The sequence below is a fragment of the Muntiacus reevesi genome, chromosome 1, assembly GCF_963930625.1.
Source record: "Muntiacus reevesi chromosome 1, mMunRee1.1, whole genome shotgun sequence".
Classification (NCBI taxonomy): domain Eukaryota; kingdom Metazoa; phylum Chordata; class Mammalia; order Artiodactyla; family Cervidae; genus Muntiacus; species Muntiacus reevesi.
This window is the reverse complement of record NC_089249.1, coordinates 65,374,222-65,380,275: the sequence shown is the minus strand read 5'-3', so window position 1 is coordinate 65,380,275 and position 6,054 is coordinate 65,374,222.

The window sequence follows — 6,054 nt, the reverse complement described above, 5'->3', positions numbered from 1 at the left end:
CAAGGCTCCTCTGTCTGTCGGATTCTCCAGGAAAGAATGCTGGAGTAGCTTTCCATTTCCTTCTCCAGGGGATCTTCCCAGCCCAGGAATTGAACCCAGGTCTCCTGCATTGGATGCAGATTCTTTACCGACTGAGCTATAAAGGAAGCTCTAAAATAGGAGGGGATGTTAATAGCTGGGCAGGGTCAGACTGTTTTCCTTTGAGCCGAACAAAATCACTTTAACATTCAGGCAGAGGTGCAGTGTTCCCTGGGGCAGGCCATTATGTATGATTATAAAAACAAAAGCTGTATGTCTCAGGGGACTCAATCAGGGTCTCTGTATCAACCTAGATGGGGAGGAAGATGGGAGGGAGGTTCAAGGGGAAGGGGACATATGTACACCTATGGCTGATTTATGCTAATGTTTGACAGAAAACAACCAAATTCTGTAAAGCAATTATCCTACAATTAAAAAATAAATAAATTTTTTTTAAAAAAAGAGAAAAAAAGCAAAGAAAAGCAAAGGTTAAAGTGAAAGAAACAGTCCGACATGGAGTCAGAACTGACTTCCCTGTTACAAAAAGGGTGTCTCAGCAGGACAGGGGAGAGCCATGCAGATACCATTAGGCCCCACAGGGGAGACACTTTCAAATAGACCAGGCCTTCAGAAGAGCTAAAATCTCCACCATCTAGCTAATAAATTGTATTAGCTCTTTCTTATTTAGGTGAGATTTAAGTTTCTCCTAAATGTCATGTGACGGGACTAAACTCCTGAAGTGGCACCACTGTTGTTTTATAATGGGTCAGATAAAGAAGATGCATAAGCACAAAAACAATATAACAGGCTCCAAAGTTTGTGTGATATCTCAGAGACTCTGTCATTTACTAAACTGACTTAAGCAACTAAGTGCTATTCTTGCTGATCAGAAATTAGCCATGGACTATTTGGAGGAAGCACCAGAAAGTATATGATTCTTGCTGCTTGGCTAAAACCAAATAGAGCTTCTCCATGTGGACCAACTATCATGGTATTTAAAAATCATCACTGGTTTCAAGTGCAGCATCTGGTAAGACTGATGAGGTATAATCACCCCAAACTCAGCTAACACATAGCTCTGCACAGACTCCAATTCACCTGAGCAATATAAATGAAGAAAGAAGGGAGGTTATTGGCTTCCTTCTGCTCTGTGCCTCTGGGCTAGGTCTTTTGGCTTCTCCAGGCTAGGGGCAGGTGCAGGAAGGCTAGACTTGTTCAGTTGCTCAGTCATATCTTACTCTTTGCAACCCAATGGACCACAGCATGCCAGGTCCATTGAGTCAGTAATGCCATCCAACCTGTTGTACTCATCCTCTGTTGCCCTCTTCTCCTGCTTTCAATCTTTCCCAGCATCAGGGTCTTTTCCAATGAGTCTTCTCTTTGCATCAGATGGCCAAAGTATTGAAGCTCCAGCTTCAGCATCAGTCCTTATAATGAATAGTCAGGATTGATTTCCTTTAGGACTGACTGGTTTGATCACCTTGCTGTCCGAGGGACTCTCCAGAGTCTTCTCCAGCACCTCATTTCAAAAGCATCAGTTCTTTGGTGCTCAACCTTCTTTATAGTCCAACTCTCACATCTGTACATGACTACTGGAAAAAGCATAGCTTTGGCTATATGGACCTTTGTTGGCAAAGTGATGTCTCTGCTTCTTAATATACTGTACAGGTTTGTCATAGTTTTCCTTCCAAGAAGTAAGCATCTTAATTTCACTGCCGTCACTGTCCACAGTGATTTTGGAACCCAAGAAAATAAAATCTGTCACTATTCCTACTTTTTCCCCATCTATTTGTCATGAAGTGATGGGAACAGATGTCATGAACCTTGTTTTTTGAAAGTTGAGCTTTAAGCCAGCTTTTTCACTCTCCTCTTTCACCCTCATCAAGAGACTCTTCAGTTCCTTTTTTGCTTTCTGACATTAGAATGGTATCATGTGCGTATCTGAGGTTGTTGATATTTCTCCCAGCAATATTGATTCCAGCTTATGATTCATCTGGCCTGGCATTTCACATGATGTACTCTGAATATAAGTTAAATAAGCAGGGTGACAATGTACAGCCTTGACATACTCCTTTCCCAATTTCGAACCAGTCCATTGCTACATGTCCAATTCTAACTGTTGCTTCTTGACCTGCATATGGGTTTCTCAGGAGACAGATAAGGTAGTCTGATATTCCCATATCTTTAGGAAATTTCCACAGTCTATTGTGATCCACACAGTCAAAGGCTTTAGGGTAGTCTATGAAGCAGAAGTAGGTGTTTTTCTGGAATTCCTTTGCTTTCACTATGATCCAACATATGTTGGCCATTTGTTCTCTGGGTCCTCTGCCTTTTCGAAATCCAGCTTGTACATCTGCAAGTTCTTGGTTCATGTACTATTGAAACCTAGCTTGAAGGATTTTGAGGACCTTGCTAACATGTGAAGTGAGCATAGTTGTACAGTAATTTGAACATTCCTTATAATTTGAACATTCCTTGGCATTGTTCTTCTTTGGAATTGGAATGAAAACTGATCTTTTCCAGTCCTGTGGCCACTGTTGAGCTTTCCAAATTTTCTGACATATTGAGAATGCCACTAGCACTTTAACAGCATCATCTTTCAGGATGTGAAGTAACTCAGCTGGAATCCCATCACCTCTACCAGCTTTATTTGCAGTAATGCTTCCTAAGTTCCACTTGACTTCACACTGTAGCATGTCTGACTCTAAGTTAGTGACCACACCATTGTGGTTATCTGGGTCATTAAGAACTTTTTTGTAGTTCTTCTGTGTATTCTTGCCACCAGGTCTGTAGGAAGGCTAGACTAAAAGTAGGTTTCATAGATCTAATTGCACTTGCTAAGCACTTTGGTGTATGACCAGCTCTTACAGTGACTAGTAAAGAGGCCTAACAAAATGAGAAATGGTCACTTTTTACAACTTACCAAAATTCATTCTTGCAGAGATGCTGGTATATTAATATCTTAAAGGCCTCTTGGTATCGCAGAGGGACCAGGCAACCAAAAGAAGTCCTGTCTCAGGGGTATGCTGAGCAGGGAGCTTTTCAAACAGCAATCATGTGGGCACATTGTGCCTCAGTCACTCACACACCATTTAGGGGCCCAGAGCTCTGGCCAGGCAACACTAAGTGAAATTTAATGTCTTCCCAGGATCAATAAAGGACATAAATGGTATGGACCTGACAGAAGCAGAAGATATTAAGAGGTGGCAGGTATACACAGAAGAACTGTACAAAAAAGATTTTCATGACCCAGATAATCACGATGGTGTGATCACTCACCTAGAGCCAGACATCCTGGAATGTGAAGTCAAGTGGGCCTTAGGAAGCATCACTACAAATAAAGCTAGTGGAGGGGATGGAATTCCAGTTGAGCTAATTTCAAATCTGAAAAAATGATGTTGTGAAAGTGCTGCACTCAATATGCCAGAAAATTTGAAAAACTCAGCAGTGGCCACAGGACTGGAAAAGGTCAGATTTCATTCCAATCCCTAAGAAAGGCCATGCCAGAGAATGTTCAAACTACCGCACAATTGCACTCATCTCACACACTAGTAAAGTAATGCTCAAAATTCTCCAAGCTAGGCTTCAGCAATACATGAACCATGAACTTCCAGATGTTCAAGCTGGATTTAGAAAAGGCAGATCAAATTGCCAACATCCGCTGGATCACCAAGAAAGCAAGGAAGTTCCAGAAAAACATCTAGTTCTGCTTTATTGACTATGCCAAAGCCTTTGACTGTGTGGATCACAATCAACTGTGGAAAATTCTGAAAGAGATGGGAATACCAGAACAACTGACCTGCCTCTTGAGAAACCTGTATGCAGGTCAGGAAGCAACAGTTAGAATTGGACATGGAACAACAGACTGGTTCCAAATAGGAAAAGGAGTACGTCAAGGCTGTATATTGTCACCCTGCTTATTTAACTTATATGCAGAATACATCATGAGAAACTCTGGGCTGGAGGAAGCACAAGCTGGAATCAAGATTGCCGGGAGAAATATCAATAACCTCAGATATGCAGATGACACCACCTTTATGGCAGAAAGTGAAGAAGAACTAAAGAGCCTCTTGATGAAAGTGAAAGAGGAGAGTAAAAATGTTACCATAAAGCTCAACATTCAGAAAACTAAGATCATGGAATCCGGTCCCATCACTTCATGGCAAATAGATGGGAGCAGTGGAAACAGTGGCAGACTTTATTTTTGGGGGCTCCAAAATCACTGCAGATGGTGATTGCAGCCATGAATTTAAAAGACGCTTACTCATTGGAAGGAAAGTTATGATCAACCTAGACAGCATATTAAAAAGCAGGGATATTACTTTGCCAACAAAGGGCCGTCTAGTCAAGGTTATGGTTTTTCCAGCAGTCATGTATGGATGTGAGAGTTGGATTATAAAGCAAGCCGAGCACTGAAGAATTGATGCTTTCGAACTGTGGTGTTGGAGAAGACTCTTGAGAGTCCCTTGGACTGCAAGGAGATCCAGCCAGTCCATCCTAAAGGAGATCAGTCCTGGGTGTTCATTGGAAGGACTGATGTTGAAGCTGAAACTCCAATACTTTGGCCACCTGATGCGAAGAGCTGACTCATTGGAAAAGACCCTGATGCTGGGAAAGATTGAGGGCAGGAGAAGAAGGGGACGACAGAGTATGAGATGGTTGGATGACATCACCGAGTAAATGGACATGAGTTTGGTAAACTCCAGGAGTTGGTGACGGACAGGGAGGCCTGGCATGCTGCAGTCCGTGGGGCTGCAAAGAGTCGGACACGACTGAGCAACTTAACTGAACTGAACGAAGGTCACCACGTGTTTGGAGTGTTGCCATTTCCAGAGATCCAGGTCCAAAAAATGGAATGGCACCAAAAAACAGGCTAACTACAACATGAAAAGATCCTTCTCTGTAGAAAGAGCCAAGGACTCAACAGTGTTGTGTTTGGATGCCCCAGGCTGAGTTGGCCTCGGTGTGTTTGCATGGGCTCTACTGATGGAACTGTGATAGTGATCTTGTGAGTGGTCACATGAAGTGAGAACTTAATTCCCTGCCCAGGAATTGAACCCAGATAGCCGGGACGAAAACTAGAAGACTGAGCCACCAGACCAGCAAGGGCTAAAGGCTAGAAGCTATTTTACTGGGCTCTTTCCTCCAGTGAAAAATGCATTTATTATGGAGACAAAAACTGTAAATGCAGGTTCAAAGTTTATTATTAGAGGCACAGCACAACAGCAAGTGGGACATCACACAGAGGAATGGTGTGTTAAGATGGAAGCAAGGGAGAAATGCACACCCAAAGAGAAAGGGTATAGGCGTACTCTCTAGTGAGGAGGAGCACAATAAAGAAGTGGTTAAGTCATTTATATATGACAGTTCTTCAGATCTTCATTTATCTTCTGCCAATTATCGGGCTTCTTTTTCCTCACCTGAGCTACCCTAGAGCCCTTCCCAACACTTACACACAACTGTTTTCCAAGATGGACTCCAGTTGAGAGGACTATGGAATCACATATTAACATCACATATTATGGGGTAATACACCATTCTTTATGACCCCAAGGAGCCTTTTTGCACATATGAAATGTCTCTCTTGCCCCAAGGATGGGAAATGTATAACCTCTTGATTCTTTACTCAAACAAGGTTTAGCATGTTCCTGCCATGACTGTTACCTTAGGGTGTCCACAGGAGACAAAACTCGGCTGTTTATCCCACTTCAGTTGTTACTTCCATTTAGAAGAGCAAACAGGAAGCTGGTTGTAAATATCTAACCTGGAGCCCACCTATCATCTATTTCAAGAAATGCAAACAGGTGGCTAGCTGTAAGTGACTGGCCTGAAGCCCATCTTTTTCTTTCCTCAAGAAATGTAAACAGGAGACCAGTCATAAATGCGTATCTCCTGCCCTGGTGGGAACAGCTGAGCCATGGCCAGGTTCCGAATGGAGTCTCAGAATCCCTCAGGAATGACCCAAGAAAGCTGCCCAGTCAATGCAGCATGATGTTGATGCTGGGAGAGCCACCTGTCATCCAGGTCTGGAGACCT